We start from the raw sequence: 26,055 nt of genomic DNA, 5'->3' as shown, positions 1-26,055 counted from the left end.
GGTGAGTATATCAGGGTTGTAGTGGGCTGTGAATGCATGTAGGTCTGTTAGCTTGTTGGTAATGCTTCTTATGTTGAGATTTAGGATTAACAGGTCAGATGTTTGTCTAGCTGAGAGGGGACCTGGATTTGGGTGAATGTCACCAGAGGTTAGCAGAGTTTGTAGGAGTGTCAGTATGTGTTTTTTAATATTGTTTGTGAGCTTGGTCTATGAGAGCTTTTCTTAGTGTGGTGAGATGGTGTAATTTTTGTTAGTGAGTAATATGTAGTTGTAAGATTTATGATTGTAGGGCAGATTTAGAAGTCTGAGTGGGTTTGAGAGGGTGGGCTAGTGTGGGTAGTGTGATAGTAGTTGTGCAGCGGTAGGTCTGTTTGTCAGGAAGTTAGGAAGGTTAGCGATAGTAGAGCTAGTGATAGGGATGTGAGTGTGGGTAACATGATACTACTTTGAGTGAGAAGTACAACTACGATTCCTGGTTGGTTGTGTATGAGGGTAGAGTTGTGGTGTTTGGTAATGTGTGTTGGGAGTGGGATCAGTGTGGGATGCAATTGGATTGGGGGGTGGGGGGGTAAGATGAGTGGGTTGGGCTAGTTAGGGAATTAGGGATTGGACTACTGGTCAGGTGCTTAGGGGTTAGAATAAAAGTAGAAGTAGTGGGGGCGGGTGGGAATAGGGGGCAGGGAGGGGAGCGCAGCGAGGGTGAGCGAAGCGGTCTAACACTGACTCCAGTGTTTCTTTAAGCTTTGGTAAGTATGTAGTGTTCACTTAAATTGTAATATGTTAAACTGAAATTTTAATGGTAATTTAAACTGTACGTTTGCACTAAGTTATAGACTATGTTAATGGCACAGAGTATAATTTTCTGACATTCTTAAAAGGATATATAATTAAAGTTGGGGTTAGTTACAGATGAAACAGGAGAGGAAATTAAATGCTATTTTATAGATTTGAGTATTTCTCAAAAGAAAATTGACTTACTTTTCCCATGCTCTTGGAGAGTGGATCAGGCTATGCCCTTCATACGTCCCATTCCTGTCTCTCTCTCTCTCTCACTGCCTGGTCCAGTAATGGAATCCCACTCACCTGAGTCACAATAGGGCTCCATCCCTCTGACCAGAGAGCCAAACAGAATTTCAGCCATTATTAACTTGATTCTCAGAAGAGGTGTATTGTCTTGACAACAGAATAAAAAAATATTAGAATTTTACTTAATTGAACATGTAGAGTTAAGGTTGCTAAACCATAATGTTTAGAGACACATTAATAGTTTATACTTTGTCATTTACAGTACAAATAAAGAATGAATATACATACAGTGAACTCGGACCATATTTTGCAGTCAGTCTTGCAGCAAGATGTATTATTACATTATACAATTAAATGAGGCCTTAGTTAATGAACATCCTTCCTAGACTGATTAGGAGATTGCAGCATAACACAATGTTACACATAATGTATACCCTGATGCTTTAAAATACTGTCCATGTATGCAGCCAATGCTTCTCATAGGTACTTAACCCAGATGAGTAAAAAGCGACCTGTTTTCTTTTAAAATAGTTAACTTGTCCCACAGTACTGTTTATTTTATTTATTTATTTTCCATTTGTTTACTGGGATAGTCCGACTAGACACAGGTCCATCTACAGCGGAGGCTCGGGGAGAAAAGCTCCACAGTAACTAAACATAATTAAACACATGCTATGGGCTAAGCTTGTAAAGGCTCCAGGGCCATTAGCCTAGTACACACCTATGAACCTATGATACTAATAAAGCATATATATACAACAGTAAAAGAATATTAACACAGAAACAAATAACATGGTTAAACATAGAGATATATAAAATTTAAAATCAGCAGTATAGATTCATGAAAATGTAGCAAATTAACAGTAGGTATAATAGGAATAGGCAGAAGTTTGGAGCGGATGAAAAGAGGGTTATGTAATGCATGGACATAGCCAGGAGTTCATCAGGTGTGGTTTAAGTGAGTTTTGAACTGTGTAGTGGAAGTGTGATCTGCCCTCAACCTGAGTGATTCCTGTAGTCTCCACTTGCAAATTGTGTGACTTTCAGCAAGGTACTTAACCGTACAGTTCCTGGGTCACCTTAGAAAAGAGGCACTTAAGCCTAATGGGCTTACCAAATTAACAGATAAATACATATTTTCTGTATTAAATATTAGGCAGGATGCAACATTAACTAGTTTAGTTATATAGTCATGTGAAATGGGTATGTAAGCTGATCTGTGAGAGCCTTTTTTAGCTACTACCTTGGCTAAACGGACAAGGGCAAAGGTTACATACATGGATAATTTTAGAGCAGCTAGTTAAATAACACATCTCTGTGAAGAAACAGGAGTATCCAGTGGAAAGCTATACAGACACACTCTGAGCATGTAAACATCAAACAAGCATCAATCTCAGGTCAAAAAATCAAATCCCAGAATCTGGCTTATCATTGTCTAAACACAGTCAAGCATCTGTGAGTTAAGAATTCACATTACCAACTGAATCTTAATTTCTTCTTTTTTTAATAAAGAATGCTTGTCTGAGCATCATAAGCAAACTGCATCTTATTAGGATAACTGTTGACTCTTATTATGAAGCTTAGAGAGGAAAACGGAAACAGGAAAAATGCAATACAGCTATAAAAACTGCTCTGTAAATCAGCCTTAAAGATAGGTAACAATGAAATAGTGTCTGAGAGCCATGTTGCAAATACAGCTGAAAAATCCACAGGAAGAATGATGTAAAATCTCACCGCATTCCCTGTCACTGAATAATACATTCCAGAAAGAAGTCAGTACAGCTGACCTCCAAAGGCCCCATGTCAGATGAACTCTATGGAGCCTGCAACTGATTCCTGAGTGGGAGCAGTCCACAAGACTCTTTTCAAGACTCTGGGGTGTCCAGTCACCACTCCTACAGGTAAACCAGTTCCTGGTCTAAAAACAAGCTCACCTTAAATCTGTAGGCATGTACAATCCCTTACAATCAAAGATGACTCTCATTCCAAACTAGTAATTATAGTGAACGCTTAACCCCCTGAAAAGAAAAGGAATTCAGCAGTGCCACAGTACATTGGTAAAATGTATTTCACAAGTTAGTACATGTCCCCAGCAAAAGCAAAGTTTAGTTCTACATCCTTATGATTGCTTTTTCACTCTTCAGAAATAACACAGAATGAAATTTTGGGGGAGAGTTCAGCAAATATAATTCATTCATTGCAACCAATTCCCCTGACCAGATCCTTCATGTAAGAGTATGCAAGTCTCCTCCAAAGTTCTGCAAGGAGTTCTGAAATATCCTGTCATCTCCTACCCTCCAGTCAGTTCTTGCTTTTATAATCCTATATATACTGTACAAAAATATCTTTAATTCTATTAAGACAGAACTGTATACAGCAACAAGTATCCGTATGATATATTACAACGGGTTACTTTTATCCAAGGAAATACTACAACACAGCGTATTGCATTTGTATTTTAAAACATTCTGACCATTCAAAGATTCAGTCAGCTGTAGTAGAACTTAACAGCAAATGTAATCAAAAAGCAAAATTGTATATTAAGCCTCAGTGGTTCAGTGTGCAGAATCACAAAAGTCTTCTCACTTTGTTACAGCTAGATTCATGCTTTGTTTTAAAATTCTGTTGAAAGCATGACAGCCAAGTGCTTAGATAACACTACTTAGCTGAAATATACATTACTGTGGTAGTGTTCCTTTTGTTGTCTTGAGGAGCAGCAGTTTTAGGAATGATTATATTATATCCAGAGGTGTGGGGGTTACTCTCCAGAAGATCCAGTTTCAATAAGCAAACTGGTTGCTTTGAATTCTATTGTCTCAATTTTTTTCATTAAATGGATTTTTGAGAGACAGCTATGGCACCTAATACATATTCTATATTCTGGGTCAAAAAAATTTGTAGAGTTTCCCTCTGTAAGATGTGTGGTTAGAAAATACAAGGCACCGGGATAATCAACTCTACATTTGTAGAGTAGTTAACACTCTGAAGACAATAGTGTTTTCAGCTCCAGTGTTAAGGGTCTGTTTTTCCCAGCTATCTTGAAAATGTTATTCATGTTACTCGGTTAGCCTTTAATTACAGTCAGCATTCAAGATGTAGAGAGTCCTGGAAATGAAAAACAAGTAAAAAGTGCACAATATCCATAGGAGACACTGTTTGTACAGCTACAAGACGGGGTATGCCAGTGACAGTGGGATATCCATCTTCTAGCTATAAATGCTGAATACAACATGTTCCCCGATACAATTATAAGGTAAATTAGGAGATTATATGAAGGATCGGAGGCAAGACTTAAAGTGGGATGGTTCTTCTGTGATATATTGCATTTGAACAGAGGAACCAGATGGGGGTGTCCTCTTACCCCTTTATTAGCATTATATTTAGAGCCATTGACAAAGAAAATAAGGGACTCAGAAATGCAAGGATGTAATTGATATGGTAATCATGAAAAGTTGGCTTTATTTGGAAATAATATTTTGTACATGATAAATCCAGAAAAGGACATCTCATTTTGTACCTGCCAAATCCAGAAAAGGAAATCTCAGTGTTGTGGAACATTCTGAAACAGTTTCAAGTCTTTTCAAGATATAAAATTAATGAAGATAAAACAAAGGCTATAATGATAAATGATATACCTGCACACAAATAGGTTCACCAGTACCAATATTTATGGGGACACGATAAGATGAAGTATTTAGGAGTATGGGTTAAAAAGGCTTCTGTTATGATAGCTAAGGATATGTGGAAAGAGACTAAACAAAGATAATACAAAAAAGGGAAAACTGGAATCTTCTGTTTACGGATATGGAAAGAAAGGTACAAGCAGTGAAAATGCTTTTAGTCCCTGTAATTTTATAAATGGGCCAGGCATATTTTTATCAACTAGAGGAGAAGCTGTGGACAATAAATCGTGGACGTAATTTATTTGGGAAGGGAAAATGGCAAGAGTTAAGTGGGACAAGTTTATCCTTCAAATAGAACAAAGTTGTTTAGGATTACCTGATAAAAAGAGATAATGTTGTGTAGTCCAATCTCGCCTTCATTTTTACGTATGGGTTCGGAGCCGATGATCTGCTCCAACTCGGCCGATTTATAAGCTCGAAGACTACTGGTTGGCTCGTGGCTAAGCAGGTATCCCATAGTGCACCAGTACAAACCCCAGATCTCGTTTGCCGCTTTGAGTTTGGTTGTGCTTCTCTTGGCTCTGGCTAAGTGTTAACTTTTTCTTGCTTACATTGTTTAAAATCTTGTTCAAAATTTATATATTAGTGTAGTACAATTGTTGTTGCATTGCCATTTGTTAGTGTAGGTTACGAATTCGTAGATTAGCTCCTTTGCACCCTTTGGTGCAAGCATTGGCCTTGGGCCTGTTATTGTGCTTTGTGGTATCCTGTGTACCATCTTCATACTTATTATTAGTGTGGATAGCTTGATAACACTAGTGTTTTTTTCCAGTCTACAGTTTTGTAGAGCAGTTTGGGTTTTGGCGGTTATCCGCTGATGTTGATTATTACGGTGGTGTAGTTCGTTGTTCGAAACTCCAGTTTCAGCTTCCTCTGTTAATCTTTTAGCAGATTCACGTTTTTTTGTGTGAAAGGGTTTTTCTGTGTGTGTGTGTCTGTGAATTTTCACTGGTCTGTTTAAGTTAAAAGACCTAACTGTCCCTTTCTTTTCTGGACTAGGCCGTTTTAGTTAGAGGATCTAGTCCTCGTGGCGTTTTTTTCTCCTTCAGGGCTAGGCCCATTTAAGTTACAGGACCTAGTGCTCCCCTTTTACTTCTCTTTTCTTCTTTCGTCTGTGTGAATGTCTAAAGAGGTTAAGGAGCACAAGCCTTCGGGCGTCAAGAAATGCATGAAGTGCTCCTAGAAAATGTCATTGACGGATGGTCATGGTCTGTGTCTATTGCTTAGGGGCCATCCATTTGCAAGAGACTTGCTTGTTTTGTCATGCCTTCTCCCCTAGAGTGTTACAGGAGAGAATGAACAAGCTAATTCTAAAGGGTCTTTTAAAGCCTTCCTTTGAGGAAGCCTTGTCTAGCTCTTCCTCCTCTTCCAAGTCCACTAAATCTGCTAAGTCTTCGAAAAGGCCTTCTCCGGCACCGGCTGGTGTCTCAGAGCCACCTCCTAAAGTGGCATAATCGGCCTCATCGGCTCCACTGCCTTTGGAGCCAACTGAAAGCAACATTGTGGTAACAGGGTCAGATCCTAGTTTGTCGGAGCCAACCACTGAATTTATGGAACCTGCTATTCTTCCAAGATCAAGATACCCAACTATGTCCTCCAGGTCTTCTAGAGAAGCCTTTCGGATAAAGATGTGGAGAGGGTAGTCCTGAGACTGTTGAAGTTGTCTGCCCTGTCTAAATTGTTGTCTGATCCGACCCAGTCTGTTCCGGAGCCTATGAAACCTGTTATACCCACGATTGTTATTCCTCCTCTGAGCCAAGCTGGTTTGTTGGAGTCTGAGGGCTTGGTGCCATTGGTGGAACCCTCGGCTCCAGCTCCACTTGCAGTTGCTTCGGAGCCAAGCTTTGCTCTGACAGTTTCAGTGTTGTCCGTTGTGTCCAGGAGCCGAAGTTCTCCGGTCGGCGCTGACAGGGAAGGTTGGAATCTGTCTTCGGTTCCGAGTCTCCCTCTCGGTGCTTCGGCTAGGGTGAGTTTAGACCCTGCATCTATATCAGAACCGATAGCTCTGGCGCCGATGGCATCCTCGGTCTCTTCAGAGGGGGATAGGTCCTCGGAGCCAGAGAGATCAGCATTCAAGATAAGCATACTGTCCAAGTCACCAGTTGCCACCAAGGGTACCAGCACTCTCCCCCCTACGGCACCCACTTCGGTCTCAGCCCCTACTCTCTCCGTAGAGAGCAGAGACCCTCAGGAGCCACCGGCTCGTGGCTCCCACTTTTCCTTGACCTCCCCAGAATGCCCTTCTGAGGAGCCCCCCCCCAGGAAGAAGACATGCAAGAGGAAGCATGTTGACTCCCAGGATGAGTTTTTGACATCTGACACTGACCTCAAGGAGTCAGAAGGGTCCCCCAAGTCGACCTCTGATGTCTCCTTCATGGATATCCTGGAGATCCTTAAGCAGAGGTGCAGCTGGCCCACTGTTAACCCTTCTGATAAGGAGTCGGTGTACCTGAAGGCTCTCGGGTCTCAACCTTCTGCCTCTTGGGTGTCTCCAACTTTTGACGAACTGATGGATTTAGTTAGTCGAAAGGTTTGGGATACTCCCAATGCCGTGGAGCCAGCCCCTAGGAGACCCAACAAGTTTCTTTCTGACCCTCCAGATAAAGAATTTTTGTCCAAAGGTGTCCCTGTAGATGCCATGGTGGCGGCGGCCACTAAGAAGGAGCTTGCTGAGACGACTTCTTCTGTCCATCCGCCAAATAAGGAGTCTCGACAGATGGACAGGTATGGGAAGCGTGTCTTCAGTTCAGTGGCTTTTACTCTTCGATCGTTGAACTATCTCACTCACTTCACAAGATTGCAGAGGGATCTCCTTAAGGAGTTGGGAGATTCTATACAAGGTACATGTACTGAGGGAGTCCCTGACAAGATTTCTGCCCAGTTGTCCACCCTAAATTCTATAGTTAACTCCTCCATGCGGCTTATTTCTTATGCGGCTGATGGAGCGAGTAGAGCAGCAGGTTCAGGAGTTGCCCTAAGATGTCACTCCTGGATGCGCTTGTGTAATTTTGCGGAACCATTCAAGCCCACTTTCACCAACGCCCCTTTTGATGGTTCCTCATTGTTTGGATCTAAGGTGAAGGACACACACTTGGTGTGAGCAAGAAGGAAAGACGCTCTCTGCCATGGGAGTATGTTTTACTGTTCCCTCTAGACCATACCCTAAAGGTCAAAGGGAGGTAAAATGTGGTTCAGGAAGTCCCAGAGGGTCTTTCTAGATACACAGGGTTAACCCTCCTTCAGAGGCAGAGGAGGAAATGGGAGATGTCACCCTAGAGGCAGGGGCGGTCCACAATACCAACAAGGTCATGATTCCTTTCGGGGAAGGCCTTATCAGCATTCCTGATATAGGGCCCGACTGTGTTTCTCTGGGGCCGGTCGGGGGTTGCATTTCTTTGTATCCAGAAGCCTGGCTAAGTATAACCCAAGACAAGTGGGTACAAAGAGTTGTTACCAGAAGCTATATCATACCCTTTTCCCTTTCACCATTTGTTCCCAAGAAGATCCCAGATGTACCACCCAATCTCAGGGATCAGGCAACTGTGGAGATCAACAAGTTGCTCTTAAAAAGAGTCATCCAATCCGTCCCAGCAGACCAGATAGGATCCGGAACTTACTCCAGTTTCTTTAGTCCCAAAATGAACAGAAGACTGGAGGCCAATATTGGACCTCGGCAGATTAAACGAATCCGTGAGGAAGGACAAGTTTAGGATGGTAACACTGCAGTCAGTACTCCCTTTGTTAGAGAAAGACTATTGGATGTGCTCAATAGATCTCCAGGATGCCTACTACCATATAAAAATGGACAAGGCGTCCAGGAGCCATCGACGCTTCCGGCTGGGAGCCAGTCACTATCTGTTTCATGCTCTGCCCTTTGGTCTCATCACAGCCCCCAGGGTGTTCACCAAATACATGGCAAGTAGTGACAGCTCACCTGAGACGTCAGGGATTCCAGGTGTTTCCATACTTGGACAACTGGCTCCTGACCGCCCCCACCAGGCATCTACTTCTCTAAAACAGGCACGCCACTATTCAACTTTGGGAAAAATCTGCATTATTGCCCCCTCAATCTGTGATTTTTATAGGCGCAGAGGTAGACAGTGAACATGACAGCTCTTCTCCTCGCCGAAAGGGCACAAAATTTAATCATTCAAATTCAGCACTTTCTCCCGTTGCGGAAGGTCAAAGCAAAGTGGGTTCTTCAGCTCCTCGGGACTATGGCATCCACCATCCTATTAGTACCATTAGCCAGGTTGCACGTGACAGTTCTCCAGTGGCTTCTGTTTTCCCAATGGTCCTTCCAATATCTTCCGCTGAATCACCCTATTCTGCTGACTGAATCATGCAAGGAGGACCTCCTTTGGTGGATAGCACCCAACCAGTTGACGATGGGTGCCCTCTTTGTTCCTGCCCAACCTGTTGCCACTGTGACCACTGATGCCTCCCAGATCGGGTGGGGGGACATTATCTCGGCAGGACTGTCCTAGGCACATGGCAAGTACACGAGGCTCACCTACATATCAATGTTCTGGAGATGAGGGCGGTGCTCCTGGCGTTGCAAGCACTTCAAGACGACCTTTCTCTAGGGACTATTGCGATACAGACAACATGTCGGTAGTTTGGTATATCAACAAACAGGGTGGTACCAGATCTTACCCACTCTGTTGAGAGGCCATGCGAGTTTTGGAATGGGCGATTTCTTTCCAGCGCTTTCTGGTAGCAACGCACATTCCAGGGATGACCAACGTGATAGCCGACAAGCTCAGCCGGGCGATCCTACTGCCTCACAAGTGGTCTCTGAAACATGAAACAGCGGAACAGATTTTCCGCAAATGGGGGCAGCCTTGCTGCGATCTCTTTACCAGTCCAGTCAATGCCAAATGCAGCAGCTACTTTTCCTTCATTCCCTCTCCGGGGAAGACACCCAGAGACGCTCTAGCTCACGATTGGCCCCTGGGTCTTCTGTATGCTTTTCCTCCATTTCCGCTCATTTCCAAAGTGATTCAGAAAGCCAGATGGCTGGGATGCAAGTTAATCCTCATTGCTCCTTACTGGCCTCGTCAGGTTTGGTTCCCCTTCCTTGAGCCTTTTCTCCTGGATGATGCTTGGATTCTGGACCCAGCTCCAGATCTGTTGACTCGCATGTCAGGTTTGCTACATCCCTCAAATTGACAGCATGGCTGCTCCAGTTCCATCCCTAGTCAGGCTTCACGATGTATCTTCCTCAGTGTCACATATCCTTATGTCCTCCCATAAAACTTCAACTAGGAGACTATATGGCAGTAAATGGAAAAGATTTTCTATTTGGGCACACAAAATGAATGTAGATCCCTACACTGCTTCTATCCCTGTAATTTTGGAATTTCTCTCCAAGCTTTTTCAGCAAGGATCTGCCACTGCCACTTTCAGAGTTCAGTTGGCAGCTATTTCTCATTTCCATTTAGGATTTCCAGACACCAATTTAATGTCTCATAAGCTATGCAAGACCTTTTTGAAAGGAGCCACTCTGTTGAGGCCACCTCTCCAAGAACCTGTGGTTTCTTGGGATTTAAATTTTGTGTTGTCCAAACTGACATCTTCCCCATTTGAACTATCTCAATCATCCTCATTAAAATTTTTGTCTTGGAAGACTATTTTTGGTGGCTATCACATTAGCTAGACGGGTATCGGAGTTACAAACCTTATCTGTTAAGCCATCTTATTTGATCTTTCATAAAGACAGGGTCTCACTGCATACTAACCTCTCCTTTGTCCCCAAAGTTTGTTCTCACACCACCTTAAATCAATCCACAGAACTCCCAGTTTTCTTTCCTAATCACTGTAATGCAGCTGAATATCTGTTTCATCAGCTAGACATTCATAGACAGCTACGTTTTTATTTGCATCGGACCAAGGTGTTTAGAAAATCAGATCAATTGTTCATTTCTTTTTCTGAATCCAGATTGGGCTTACCAGTTTCTAAAGTGACACTATCTAATTGGATTTCCAGTTGCATAGCCTTTGTCTACAATTCGGAGTGCAGACCTTTACCCTTCAAGATCAAGGCTCATTCTACCAGGTCTCTGTCTACCTTTGCAGTCTTTCAAGCCAAGGTCCCACTTAATAATTGTGCAGCAGCTATGTGGGCTACCCCTAACACTTTTATTTCACATTACAAATTGGATTTAGTTCCAGGGCTAGAGCATCCTTTGGCTCCATGGTGCTCAGGAGTATTTTCCAGTGAGCCAACCAAAAATAAGGCGCTAGGGACGCTGTCCCATACATAAAAATGAAGGTGATATTGGACTACACAATATAAAGAAGTTATGTACTCACCATAATATTCCATGTTGGTAGTCCATCTCACCCTTCATTTTTACCAACCCACCTTCCTGCCCCCATCCTGGAAGAATCTGGAGGTACTCATTTTTTGGTTATCTTTGGTTGGAGACCCTTTAGTATTAGTTTGTCTGTTATGGTTATTTCTTCTAGTGAGCAGCAAACAAGATCTGGGGTTTGTACTGGTGCACTATGGGATACCTGCTTAGCCACGAGCCAACCAGAAGTCTTATAGCTTATTGGCTCCGAATCCATATGTAAAAATGAAGGGTGAGATGGACTACCAACATGGAATGTTATGCTGAGTACATAACTTCTTTTTTAGAGCTACACAGTTAAAGCTCATAAACATAACACAAGCAGAAGGCTGTAATTCAAAATGGAAAGGACTGATGAGGAAGCAGGGGGAAGTTCAAGAAATAGTGTAATTTTGGATACATAACTTAAGCAGAACAACACATGCAGGATATTATATTCATAAAGTAACAGAAAATATTGTAAGAACCAAGCTAACAGAAGAATGTAGAAAGGAGATTTTGCCAGTAGGGATGACTGCAAGTATGGGTACAGAAAACAGGCAAGAGGGGGCTGGAATTTACTGGAGAAAACTGGCAAAGGAGCCAAGCTATTGGGAACACACCTCTCAACTGTCCAGATTTTTGCCTCATTTTTGATTTATTCCTCATAAAATTTGTGGTATTCTAGCAAATCACTAAGGATTTAAGTCCCTATATAATGACACACATTTGTTTTAGACTTCATATCCTTCGGAAAAATGTATGCTAGCACAAATATTGCTATTCTAGCAACCTTCTAAGCTTATAAGTATAATATTTAAAATCTGTCCCTATTCTGGGGCCTTTGTCCCCCTATTATTTTAGTCTTTGACCATATATCTTGTGCTATGAGGTTGGCAGGTATGATTGGTAGAAAGTAACTAGAGAGAAAGGTGGCAGCGTGAGATAAGGCCAAGAAGACATTTGGACTGCAGGGTAGCGACTGCCTTTCCTACAGGGGACTAATATCAGAGTATAGGCACAGAGAAAAGGATAGGGAAATCTTAAGTGAAATACCTGTTCTGATTGGGTTTTTACTCAAATCTATGACCAAAGCTGCCACTAAAAGGGATAATTAGTAGGGCGTATAAAATATTGCATGAGAACTATAGGAATCAATCAGAGGAGGTTAGAAAAGACTAGAAAGCAATTTACAAGTGAACAGTGGGAGGACATAAGTATGACTTGCAAGTATGCCATAAAGTCCAAAAGGATCTTTGCTTGGAATTGTTTGCATAGATATGTTTATACCCCAAGCAGATTTCAAAGAATTTTTCCTCATGTGGATAGCAAATGTTATAAGTGTGATGGGGAATAAAGAGGTAACTGGGAACATGTGTTTTGGGATTGTACTGAATTTGCAGATTTTAAAAATTCCCTACAGAGTGCTGTGTCAGAAATATTGGGTGAGTAAATGGCTGTAACTAAAGGATATGATTTTTTTATTTGAGCTGGAACACAGGATCTGAGTTGCCTAGACATAGTAAGGCCTTATTAAGTTTAACTCTGTTGGCTGCAAAAAAAAAAATTACTAGAACAGGAAAATCGGTCTAAACCATCTATATTTGAAGTATTGAATATTATAAAGGAAATAAAGAAACTGGAAGAGGGATCTTTAAAAAAGGGAAGGCGTAAATTACATAGAAATAAATGTAAATTGTGGAAACAATACATACAGAATAATCAGGAGGAGAAGTAGTGAAGTTTAAGGGAAGGCAGGGGTTCAGTAATTTATGTAATGTTGGACTGATGATAATTATAAAGAAACAATGTGTTTTATAATGTATGTAAATGGAAAAAAATGTTAGTATGGTTTGTTTTTCTAGGTTCACAGGTAAGTACTTGGCTAACTGCCCTTGCAAGACATTTTAAGCTTAGTCATTTTTCCTTTCTGTGCTCAAAATAACCTATCCCATTTAGTTAGAGATTGGCCTTACCCATCCCATGTTTGATAATTATATATTACCATAATGAGAATGTGGGACATACCATAGTAAATCTGAGAGGAACCATGCATGGTATAAAGCATTTAGGAACTGCCTCTGTCCATTAGTTGTACAGTGGACAATCTTGGGGTAAATTTTCTGTTTTCCATCCATAGAGCTAAGTTGTGCTTGAAAATGGACAGGGAAGAACTTTGTTTCATGTGGATTGGGAGTATGTTCTACATCAGTGGTATCCTGTGCAAGATATGCCTGTTCCTCAAAACCGTTCTGTTAATATTGCAGAAGAGGTTTAGATCCCTAGACTATTTCTGATGCCATTTGACTTGCCGATGTGTAGTAATTGTAGTTGGTTCATGTAGGACATGTTGTTTAGGCCTTGTATTCTTTTAGTAAGGTATCAGTGTGGGTTCATAGGTGTGTACTAGGCTAATGGCTTTGGAGCCTTTACAAGCCTAGCCCAAAAAAGTTGCCCAGGCACCGAGCCAACCGATGTTAGTTCATAGTGCCCATATCCAGTAGGACAACTGGAATAATCCCTGGAGTGAACTTTCTGTTACCCATCCACTCGTCAAGATTTCTCTTGAAGAGGGCCAGCGAGGTGCTTTGCTTGACATGAATGGGAAGCTTATTCCAGAGTATGGGCAGTCTTTGGGAGATGAACCTCTCCCTCCAGTATGTTCTGTTAATTGTGGTACTGAGGTTGTGATCTCTGGAGAGTGTGGCACGGGGAAATTGGGATTTCTTTAGGTGTAGCATTTTAAGTAGGGTGGGGTCAGACATGGCTTTGTAAGTCAAGCAGAGATCACCTCTAAGTAGATGATAGGAGACTGAGAACAGCTGACGTTTCTTGAGTCTTCCATGTAGGACACGTGTTTAGGGCCTAGGATCCTTTTTGTGAGATACCTTTGTGGCCTCTCCAGTTGTTGTAGGTGTCTGGCCAGGCAAATGCCAAACAGGGCATTATATTCAATGACTGGTCTAATGAGGGAGGAGGAGAGAGAGATGACCTCTTTCTTCCTGGATGTGAAACCTTTGGTTATAAGATGTGCCATGTAGAAGGACTTACTGACCACAGTGGCAATGTGGTGGTTGAAGGTGAGCTGGCTGTCGACTTGGGTGCCCAGATCTCTTATGGCCCCTTCAGTGTTCAGTGAGGCTCCCATCAAGGTGGAAATTCATGGGAACTGACTTTTTTCCAAAGGGGATAACTCATTTTTTGGCATTAAGCTTCAGACCATGGTTCCTAGACCAGTAATTGGTCTCAGATGCCCTTTTGTAGAATGTCTGCATCACTTGGGGAGTTGATAATGACTCCTAGCTTGCCAGTCATCAGCGAACTAGTTCTGCCAGAGTCGTCCTGTGTTGGCCTGGACTTCTGAGAAGTAGATGCCAAACAGGAGAGGGTCCAGGACTGAGCCCTGTGGGACTTTACTCATGACTGATCGACAGTCTGACTTGGAATCCTCAACTTTCACTCTGTGGGGTCCTGTCTGTGAGCCAATTTGCAACAACACCTAGTGATGTAAGGATTGATGCCTAGTTTGGTGAGTTTATCAGTGATACCTGAGTGGGGAATGGCATCAAAGACCTTGACCAGGTCGAGGTAGTCTGTATGCACTGCCTTACCCTCATCCACAGCCTTGGTGACTGCCTCGAAGAAGTCAACCAGGTTCAGCAGGCAAGATCTCCCCTTGAGAAAGCCAAACTGTGTGGGGTCAAGAGTTTGAAGATTGCCTATATCTTTGTTAAGCAGGTCCATGATGATGCGCTCCATAGCTTTGCATACCAGACTCATCAGGCTAATGGGGCAATAGTTCCCAGGGTCTGTAGTTGCTCCCCATTTATGGAGCAGGATGACTGTAGCAGTACGCCATTCGTTAGGGACACATCCTGAGGTAAGGTTGTGATTGAACAGGGCATACAGATGTGGTGCCAGTTTGATTTGTAGCTCATGTAGGACACAGCCAGGGATATCAGGTCCCAAGGATGCTGTATTCTTGGCTTTGGACAATGCAGCTTTTACCTGTGCCACAGAAATGGTGGGTACCAGGCTTTCTTCTGGTATTGTGATAGGGCCCTTGGGGGGGGGGGTAAAGTTGGCACTGAATCTGTCGGCCAGTATGTTGGCTCAGTATAGGAGGTGCCATTGTGCAATAACTCAGAGCAAATCTGGGTACTCCCTTTGAGGTTTTTGATATAGCTATAGAAAGCTTTGTGGTTGTTTTTGGTGTCAGCCGCAATTCTGCCTTCATAGCTGGCTTTAGAGGATTTGATAAGGGATCTCAGCTTTCAGTTGAGACTGATAAGGGAGGTTTTCCAGTCTTGTGACTTCATTTTTTTTTTGCAACAGTTTCTTCCTCCTGTTGTAGAGTTTACTGATGGCTGGGGACCACAGATTGGCTTCCGTTTTTTGGAGGAGAGCGTCTTAGTTCGATTTGGTATGGCAAGGTCCATGCATTTGTGTACATGCTCATACAATGCATTGGTGTATGATTCGGCAGTCATGCAGCTATTTTCCATTGGCATGGGTGCAGAGAAGTTAGCCACCTCTGTTTTTAGGAGCCCAAAGTTAGCTTTAGAGAAGTTTTTCAGGGTGGTCACCTTAGTTGGAGGAGAGTTGGTGAGATGGAGATTTCCATGGTGATCAGTCTGTGGTCAGATTTAACCAGGGAGGAATTGACTATAGGTGTGGAGCACAGGAAATTGCCCTACAATCATACCAGGAGGGGTGGTCATAACTAATAAGTACTGGTGCTGTTATTGCGTAGGAACAGCTAGTGCCGAGAGCACCTAAGTGTGCTACAATAAATGCTACAAAAGCCTGTTAAAGTGCTAGCCATTTATGCTAAATGAAGTGTAAGAAGTAAAGTACAAGGGAAAAACTGAAGAGCAGACTTTCTGGCACTGGTAATAGTTTACCTCAGCTGAGCACTGCTGCACGGTGTCCAAACACGGGCTTTTAAACCAGAAAGTTGAAAGGGATGTAAACTATGCCCAAACGGCCAATAAACTACAATTTCTGGACCAGAAACCACTCCTCTTGTGGTAGATAGGCTACCTAGTGCTTGCCACTCCCACTGATAAGATGGGTGTTCCAGTTGTTGCACGTGTCTGGACAGAGATATACCAAAGGGGGTATTATATTCAATGACATGCCTAATGAGGGCTGAGTAAAGGAGGACAATGACACCCCTAGATCTAGACACAGTCCTGTTGTTTCTAAGCTGTGCAATATGGAAGGACTTTCTTACAACAATAGATTCATGTTGGTCAAAAGTTAGGTCACTTCCACATAAGTTCCCAAATCTGAAACAACTGGGTCAACTCTTAGGGGTATATTGTCCATATGGTAGTTCCCTGGGGTACATGACTTCCCAAAGGATACAGTAATGCATTTTTTGGCATTTATCTTCAGTCCATCATTTTGCACCAGATATTTATTTGACACTAACTTTCTGCAGGATGACCAAGTCATTTGTGGATTCAATCAAACTTAGTTAGCCAGATCTTTTTGTCATTGGCTTTCACTTCAGAAAAGTAGATGCCAAACAGCAGAGGTCTCAGCACAGAACCCTGGGGGACTCCACTGGGGACTGGTTTCTTTGTGGAGGTAACTTCCCCTGTTTTGATGATCTGCATCCTGTCTGAGTCAGTTGCCAATCCATCTAATGACATAGGGGTTTATTCTCAGTTTACTTAGCTTTTCTACTACGCCTGAGTGGGGAATTGTCAGTTCTTTTCTGTTAATGTATGTTTGACTATGTCTTAAGTGATGATTTAATAAATCAAAAAGATGAATGGAACATAAAGTGAAAAATATCAGATTATCTAGTATAAGTAATTCTCTTTCTTCAAACCTTGCAGCAACAACCCAGGTGACAGCTCTGACGGGACCCTGAATCCTGGCACTATAGTACTCTTAAATTGTCTGTATTTATTCCCTTTTTAAGCTTGAAATTAATCAGTAATGAGAGTTGAACAAAACTATCTGACATACTGTGTACATTTTAATGTAATGCTAATGGAAAAGTTGTTCTACCTGATGGATTATCTTCTTTTATTCTCATGGTTTAGCAATGTTTATTTTTGGCATCTGAGATGGTTACACTGTCTGTTATTAAAGTCATTATGCAAACTAGTAAGGATGGAATTTCAGATGTGGCTGCAGAAATATTTTCATGTAAGCCATCAATATTGTATTACATTCAAATCAGAGACTGATATTTTGTATGTAAATATCAGATAAACTAAGAACTTAAATGTGAGAACATGCAAATGTGTAAAAAAAAGTAAATGTAGAATTTTATTAATGGTAATGTTCACAACTCTCAGACTGTCTGCTATCAAAAGTCACAAATAAGAAATAAATTATATAATAGGACATCCTAGGGTTTGTATTGCTGATAGAAAACAGCATAATTCCTTTGAGAGAAAGAAATCATTCGTCAAAACAAAGTGCATGAGCTTCTCAAGCCCCGAGTTTATAGTTAGCTTTATTCCTGAATGGCAAAGTCTGATCCTAAGGACAAAGCCCAGGAGATCAAACTCACAGGTCAGGAGGGACTATATCAAAACTGTAATTCCCTCCCATTCCAGGTGTTAGTATATATATATATATATATATATATATATATTTTTTTTTTTTTTAATTGCACTTTCGCTGTTTTTTTTTTTAATCCATGTCATATGTGAAGTGATCATACACCAAATATGTATTACATATCTGTATAACTTGGACATTCAACAACCTTTTCTTAAATGAGCTGAAAGATTTTAACATGAGTTTTTTTTAATTACCTTATGCTATTTATATGTTTATTTATTTGAGTTTGCTAACCAGGTGAGTGAAATGATCACGAGACCCTCTTCAGTTGCATTCTAATCTAGAAGCAAAGACATACATAAGGTATAAAAGTTCACATGCCGAATTTAATTAAGTGGTTACCAGTATAGACCAAACACAGGGTTTACAATAATATACATTAACAATAAAGTAGGCTGTGCTCCAAGAGGATAGTACCATTGTAAAATACTAAATAGCAATTCATTTTATTTAGAATTGTATAATATGTATAAATGGTATACTTACAGAGCAAAGAATTGTTGTATATCTCTGTCATAGTCTCACTGGTTTACTATCAAAATGTGGAAAATCAAAACAATTTTCCATTCTTTGATCAAATTCATTATCTGAATTTGGTAATACAGAATTATCAAATGTCAGAACTGGTAATCACAGAATCGACATTCAAAAACAAAGTTCCGGTGTCGAACTTCTGTGTTACCGGTACCATTTTTGCAGTGGGGCAAGTCCCCCTGTCCCCCACGTCCCCTGCATATTATATATTCCAACTCTGAGATTGCACTACAGTGAGGAAAAGGGTACATTTCCTAATCCCTTCTGTAGCGTGATCTGTTGTCAAAACATTAATCCCATATTAGTGAATGCACACAACCATTTGCTAATGAGGATTTGAACATTTTCAGATCGGCATTATGGAAACTGGAAAACACGCATTCAGCCTTCCCAGTTTTGCATAAGTGCCATTCCACATTCTGATAGCAAACCATGTCATCACATGTGTGGTAGAATGGGTTTCTCTAAAGTTTTACTAAAGCTACATACTTTGCTTCAGTTCCTTCAAGTGTGATATCTACTCCCACTGGAACATTTTCTTATCCAGTCAGCAGTCTGCATGCATGCTATTTATGTACAGTTTTATAACTCCATATTAAAATACACAAATCTATAATGTCCTGTTACAGTTAAATAATTCGATTTCTGAGTGATCTTTTTTGTGACTGATTTGCCACAGAAATATTAGCAATAATCCATGCTGGACTTGCATAGCGTATGAGGACTAAGCATTTAAGAAAAAAAAAACTTAACATTTCTAAATAATGTTATTAACGTTTCTAAATAATGTTATTGTATAAACAAACTTTAGTGCTCTTCTGCCAGCTTCTGGTAGTCTAGAGCATGCAGAATACATACTGCAAATGCTTTAATTCTGTAAAAAGGCTGTACAGTATCTTGTACGCTATGATGATTTTTTTTGGTTAAGGTAATAACAAGTGTTCAATGTCCTGTACCAGTACATTTGCAGAATGCCCAGATGTCCATCGCGTTGTTGGCCTTTCCTTATTAAAAGTGTGGTTTTCTGACAATTCATTGAGCTTGATATCAATAAATAATGTCAGACGTCAGAATAAACACTCATGAGAGTTTTTTTTATCATAGTGTATTCTGCGCCATGATGCAGCTAAGTGACATATGATCTTTTAGCAGTTAAAATGTTTGAACTGTTTTTCTTGTGGGGAGATGCTTGATTTTTAGAAAATGCTGTCCAATCAGCATACACATTTTTGAATATTAAATTACTTTTGGGAAGAAATGGACAAAATCTAAGAGTTTTTGAGTATTGTGCTAATTTATTTTGGACGATAATATTAGAGGAAAATTTGGATCTATATGTACTTTCTGACCTATAGAAAGTATTGCAGTTGGCTGGCATTGATTACTGACTGTAACTTTCAGTGAGTTGATACAAAATTAAAATTTTTATGAGGAACAGAGGAAAAATAATGAGAATAGGGACACAAAACAAACTTGTATGGAAGTATGTTACCAATAGTATGATTGGTCCGGCCACTGTAAACTAGTGTAGCATCCGGGCTTGTTTCTGTTTGGATATGTTTATTTTACAATAGACATGCTCATTGAGTATTCAGTCAGTGTGAACATTTTTCACTACTAATGACAATTTATTGTACAATTTATATTACTCAACATAGGAACAGAGAACAATTCCAACAGCCAATCAAAATTACCAGTTCAGCCTTAATCAGGGATGGATTTTCAATGTAAATTCCTGCTGAAAGGTTAAATAATTCAAGTGATATGTACACAATACACAAAATGTGAAACGCCTGACATTTCCTCAATTTTTAGCAAATAGGGAAAAATCAAAAACTACATTTCAGGCTTGGAATAAACTCTTCAACATGTTATCAAAACTGAATTCCTGATATCCACCAATTAGTAAAGACAGTACCTCTTTGGCAAAAACATAAAACAAATCAGAATTGTTACCTGCCTATACAGAAACAGCTCGCAGCTAAAGAAATACAGAAATATGCAGCATCTTTTCAATGGATGAAGCAGACAAATGTATAACAAATAGGGGTTCCCCCTTTATGAATCAAAACATGACTACTTCAGATGTTCTTCGTCTCCCATTGCTGCAGTCCTTACTATTGGGTATAGTCCGCGTCCAGTCGGCCCGAATACCAGAGTATAAGGCTGACGTCGGTCAGGGCGCATTAGACTGACGTCAGTACGTCAGGGTACTAATGCGCATGACCGACGCCATATCCTCAGTCTTTTTTGCCGCATGGTCCGATGCAGAAGCAGTTTTGCGAGTGCAGGTTGGCGTTCTGAAATATTTCCGAAACCGGAGTTTCAGACCGAAACAGAGTTGGCTAAGTACCCCGTTGGGGAACATTTTGGTTTTTCTTGCCTCAGTATTTTACCGGATGTCAGAAAAAGTGAATAACTGTATTTCTTGTGGGAAACAGATACCTCATAGGGATTACCATACCTTGTGTATACCTTGTTTAGGGCCTGAGCACGACGTTGTTGGTTGCCGCTCTTGTGCTAGGTTTAACAAACGCACTATTAAGAGGAGGTTAGACTGTGCCAGGTTAGTGTTTGGGAAGCGTTGCAATTATAAAATGCCGTCGGATGCTCCGACGCCCGCTTCGTCCAAGAAGCGCAAGGACAAAACAGTGAAGCCTAGGGTTGATGAACCGGCAGTCACGGCCGTCGGTTCTTTAGAAGGTTCAGTGGAGCCAGAGGTTTTGCCAGGAGTTTCCATGGAGTCCCAGGCAGAAACTTTACTGTTACAGGATGTGCCTTCTCAGGAGGTAGGCCAGGCTGAGGGGGCTTCTCAGGTAACTGTTCTTCCCTCTCTTCCCAAGGTAGTTAGAGCCTCTCCTTCTGTTGCCAAAACTTCTTTAAGAGGTAGGCCTAGTTCAGCTTCAGTGGGGGCTTCTCCTAGCATTTCGGGTTCTGTACCCAAGAAACATATGCTTAAAATGGCAGAAGATTTGATTACTATGATTAGAGGTTCTATGCCCCCGCCTGATAAGAGGCCTAGGGTGGAACCAGACTTTGATAGTTTTGAACAGTGTTCACAGGCTTCAGGGTCTTCTGCGGAAGACTTGCAGGAGTATCCTACTTATTCTGATTCTGATGTGGATGATTCCACTCCTACAGCTACTCCTCCTGAGGATTTCTCATTTTCAGAGACTCTGCATTCCATGAGGGAGCACTTTAAATGGGAAGGCCAGGATTACTCTGATTCCAGGAAAAGGCTTAGGAATTCTTGTTTTACCCCAGCATAGGCCCTTAGCTATTCCTCCTGTGTTGAATGTGGTGGAAGATGTTTTTGCAGAGGCTTCCTGAACCCTGACTCTTTGCCTCCTGCTCCTGTTAAGCCTGATAGGTATTATAGGGTGCCCGAAGCTCATAAGTATTTGTTTAAGAGTCCTAGGGCGGACCCAGAAACTATTTCTCAAGGCCCTAAAGGTGTTAAAGCTTCTGTGGTTAAAAATCCTGTTCCCACTGATAAAGAGGCAAGGGCTTTGGATAGGTGGGGAAAGAAAGTGTATACTTCTTCCACTCTAGCCATGAGAGCATTGAATTGTCAGTTTCACATGCTAAAATATCAGAATTACCTCCTTTCACAATTGAAATCTAAGGTGGATGCTTTGGCGGGAGGTGTTGAGTGTAAAGAGTTGCTGGATTTGGTTCATGTGTCTGAACAAGTGGGTAAGCATTCTTTGCAATGTGGTTTTGATGCTGTACAGGCCTCCTCGAGGGTGGCCGCTACTAGTTCTGTTCTTCGCAGGCATGCCTGGTTGAAGGATCAGAATTTAGCTGAGCATGTTAAGACAAGGATTTTGGATGCTCCTTTACAGTCTGATGTGTTGTTTGGATCGCCTGTGGAAGCAGTTTTAAAGAAAATGGAGGACAAAGCTAAGTCTATGCAAACTGTTAAAGATTTTTTGCAGGTGCAGCCACCGAAATTTAGTAGAAATTGGCCGGCTAAGGGGTGGACTTATCCTGCTTATGATTCCCAGTCTAGGGGTAGGTCTAGACGTGGTAGGGGCAGGGCTCAAAGTTCTTTTAGGCCTAGTACAGGAGTTCACCTGCTCAGCCTTCTGGTGAGGGCAGGGGTCAGTCCTTTCGTAAACAGACCCAATGACCTGTCTTTTCAGCTGCCAGTAGATTCCTGTCTGGCAGCTCCTTTGGGAGGAAGACTGTCTCTTTTCAAAGAAAATTGGGATTTAATTACTCAAGACAAATGGGTGTTGGATATCATTCACCACGGTTACAGATTTTATTTCCATACAATGCCCCCTTTCAAAGGCATGCCAGACGTTCCTCCTCCACAAAGAAAAGAGGCTCACAAGCAAGTTTCTCAATTACTCCAGATAGGGGCCATTCAGCCAGTCCCTGTATCAGAAAGGGGCCTAGGATTTTATTCTCGCCTGTTCCTAGTACCAAAGAAAGGGAACACGTGGAGACCAATTTTGGATTTATCTCTCCTCAACACTTTTCTGGACATTCCCAAGTTCAAGATGTTGACGTTACAACAGCTTTTACCTCTGCTGGGCAAAGATCACTGGATGGTAACTCTAGATCTCAAGGAAGCTTACCTTCATGTGCCTATAAGGCTAAGTTGCAGGAAGTATCTGCGGTTTCGAGCTGGAAATTCTCATTATCAGTTCTCTGCATTGCCCTTTGGCTTATCTACTGCCCAGAATATTCACAAAGGTTCTGGCTCCAGTGATAGCTTACTTCAGGCTTCAAGGAATTCAAATCTATCCTTACTTGGACGACTGCCTGATTCTGGCTCAAGAAAAGGAAGACCTTGTACAGCATCTGGAACATGTTATAGCAGTGCTAAGATGCCTAGGGTATTCTGTGAACGACATAAAGTCCAGTCTAGTACCCTCTCAAGACATGTGCTTTCTGGGTGTGAGACTGAATACAGCAGCCCAGATGGCCTTTTAACCCCGGACAAACAACAGAGTCTATCACTTTACTTCCATCAACTATCTCATCAGTCCGTGCTGACTGCAAGGACAGTCCTTCAAGCATTAGGGTTCATGGCATCTTGTATTCTGGTGCTTCCCAATGCCAAACTGCATATGAGGAAGCTACAATGGTATCTCAAAAATGTATGGACACAGCACTGCCAGGATTTGGACACTGTCATTCAAATAATACCTTGCCTTCAGAAAGAATTTTTGTGGTGGGCTCAGGAATGTCACCTAAACAAGGGACTCTCTGTGACCCGGCCAGAGGCGAGTCAGATTTTAACGACAGATGCCTCGGACATTGCTTGGGGAGCTCATCTAAATGGAAAATGGATACAAGACAAGTGGCCTGCCAGACTACTGCATCTACATATCAACATGAAGGAGATGTTAGCAGTCCAGTTTGCATTAATGGCTTTCAAGGAGTTACTTCTTCCAGGGCAGGTGTTGATTCTAACAGACAACACAACTGTCGTGTGGTACATCAACAAGCAAGGGGGAACACATTCTTATCCTCTATGCAGGCAAGCAATGATTTTATGGGAGACTGCGCTAAGCTTGCAACTAACTCTTCAGGCAAGGTTTCTGCCAGGAGCACAGAACTCCTTAGCAGATGTGTTGAGCAGACAAATCATGGATCCCCACGAGTGGAAACTGGATCTTCATGTATTTCAAAAATTGACAGTGTCATGGGGAACTCCAGACATAGATCTGTTCGCTTCTCCACTAAACCACCAGCTGCCACAGTATTGCACAAAGGGGTTTCATCACACAGCTTGGAAAGTGGATGCTCTGTCTTTCAGTTGGAAAAACCTTCATGTGTATGCCTTTCCTCCTCTACCTCTTCTTCCAAAGGTACTATTAAAGGTCAGACAAGACAGGCCAAGGATGATTTTGATAGCTCCAGATTGGCCTCGGCAACACTGGTACCCACTCCTCCGGAGTCTGGTAAGGAAGCCTCCATGGCCTTTGCCTCTGATTCCTCATCTGTTATCTCAGCAGGATGGTCATCTGCTCAATGTCAAGCTTCACTCTCTTCATCTAACAGCCTGGCATATTCTGTGTTGAAGCACAGCAGGTCTCAACTTCCTCAACAAGTTTTAAATGTGATTATGGAAGCTAGAAGACCTAGTACAAGGAAAGTGTACGCAGAAAAATGGAAGAGATTTTTATTTTGGAGTACAGCAAAGAATTTGCAGGTTTCTGAGCCTAATTTGAGTGCGGCTCTTCAATACCTTACTGAGTTATTGGACAAAGGTTTGTCCTTCTCTTCTATTAAGATTCATGCTGCAGCAATTTCGGCTCACTATGATTGTGACCCACCATTGTTTTCGCATCCTTTGTTCAAGCAGTTTCTTAGAGGGGCAAAGAATATCAGGCCCCCACGTAGAGCTCCTACTCCTGCTTGGGATCTCAATTTTGTGTTGGAAAAACTTACTCTACAACCTTTTGAGCCTGCGGCTACTGCTGAATTGAAATACTTGTCATGGAAGACTGCTTTTCTATTGGCTATTACTTCTGCAAGAAGGGTGTCTGAGTTGCAGGCCCTTATGGCAGTAGAGCCATTTTTGATTTTCCATAAGGATAGGGTATCATTACGTACTAATCCTTCCTTTATGCCTAAGGTGGTTTCTAGTGTGGCTTTAAACCAAACTATTCATTTGCCTACGTTTTATGCAGACCCCCAAAATAAAGGGGAAAAGATTTTGCACACTTTAGATGTACACAGGCAATTGCGTTATTATTTAAGCAGGACTAAGGATTTTAGGCAGTCTCAGCAGTTGTTTGTTTCTTTTGCTTTGAGTTCACAGGGCAAGCCTGTGTCAAAACAAACCATTTCTAGGTGGATTGGCTTTTGCATTGCATTTTGTTATTCCCATCATGGCAAGGAGATTCCAGCTGGGATTAGGCCTCATTCCACTAGGGCTACTGCCACTTCAACAGCATTTCTAAGGGGGGTGGCAACTAAGGATATTTTGGAAGCAGCTACTTGGAGTTCAGTGCATACTTTCTCTAAGCATTATCACCTTCCTATCTACTCTAAGTCTAGGGCTGGTTTTGCCACAGCTGTTTTGCAAGGCATGTTGTCAGCTCCTACTTCTTTATGATTTGCCAGCCTCCCTTACCTCTGCTTTGGGATTCTACCCAATAGTAAGGACTGCAGCAATGGGAGACGAAGAACATAGTACAGTTTTGTACCTACCATAAATGTAGATGTTCGAGGATTCCATTGCTGCAGTCCAATTTACCCTCCCTCCTTCCCCTCTGTGTTTAGGGGTGGTTGTGTAGGTGAGTTTACATGCTTATATTTTGTACTTGTTTTTGGTGCAGGTATTTTGGGCCTTGTCTTTTTAGGGTCTTCTGACATCTGGGGCAAGAAAAGACTGAGGATATGGCGTCGGTCATGCGCATTAGTACCCTGACGTACTGACGTCAGTCTAATGCGCCCTGACCGACGTCAGCCTTATACTCTGGTATTCGGGCCGACTGGACGCGGACTATACCCAATAGTAAGGACTGCAGCAATGGAATCCTCGAACATCTACATTTATGGTAGGTACAAAACTGTACTTTATAATAGTCATTAAGTAGCACACAAGTGCATCTGCTCACTGACTGCATTAGTTATTAAAAGTAACAACATAAAAGTAATTTTAAAAATAACAGTACAAGTTTGAAGGATGATCCCTTGGGCTTCGCTGTCGGGATTAGGCCTGGACAGCTGGGAATAAATTTCATCATAATACCTACTCTTCTGAGGTATTATTCCTACAACTGATTATTTTGTCTATCTCTGCCCCTGAATTTGTATAACCACTGCACAATTAAAAATCATAGTCTGGCATCAACAGGACTAAACTGGTAAGGAATGTCATGTACAAAGCAGTCACACCACGAAAAAAGACAACTATAGGAAGG

This window comes from Protopterus annectens, chromosome 7.part0 (assembly GCF_019279795.1).
Source record: "Protopterus annectens isolate FY-2018-M chromosome 7.part0, PAN1.0, whole genome shotgun sequence".
Lineage (NCBI taxonomy): Eukaryota > Metazoa > Chordata > Ceratodontiformes > Protopteridae > Protopterus > Protopterus annectens.
Note: the sequence above shows the minus strand (reverse complement) of the source record.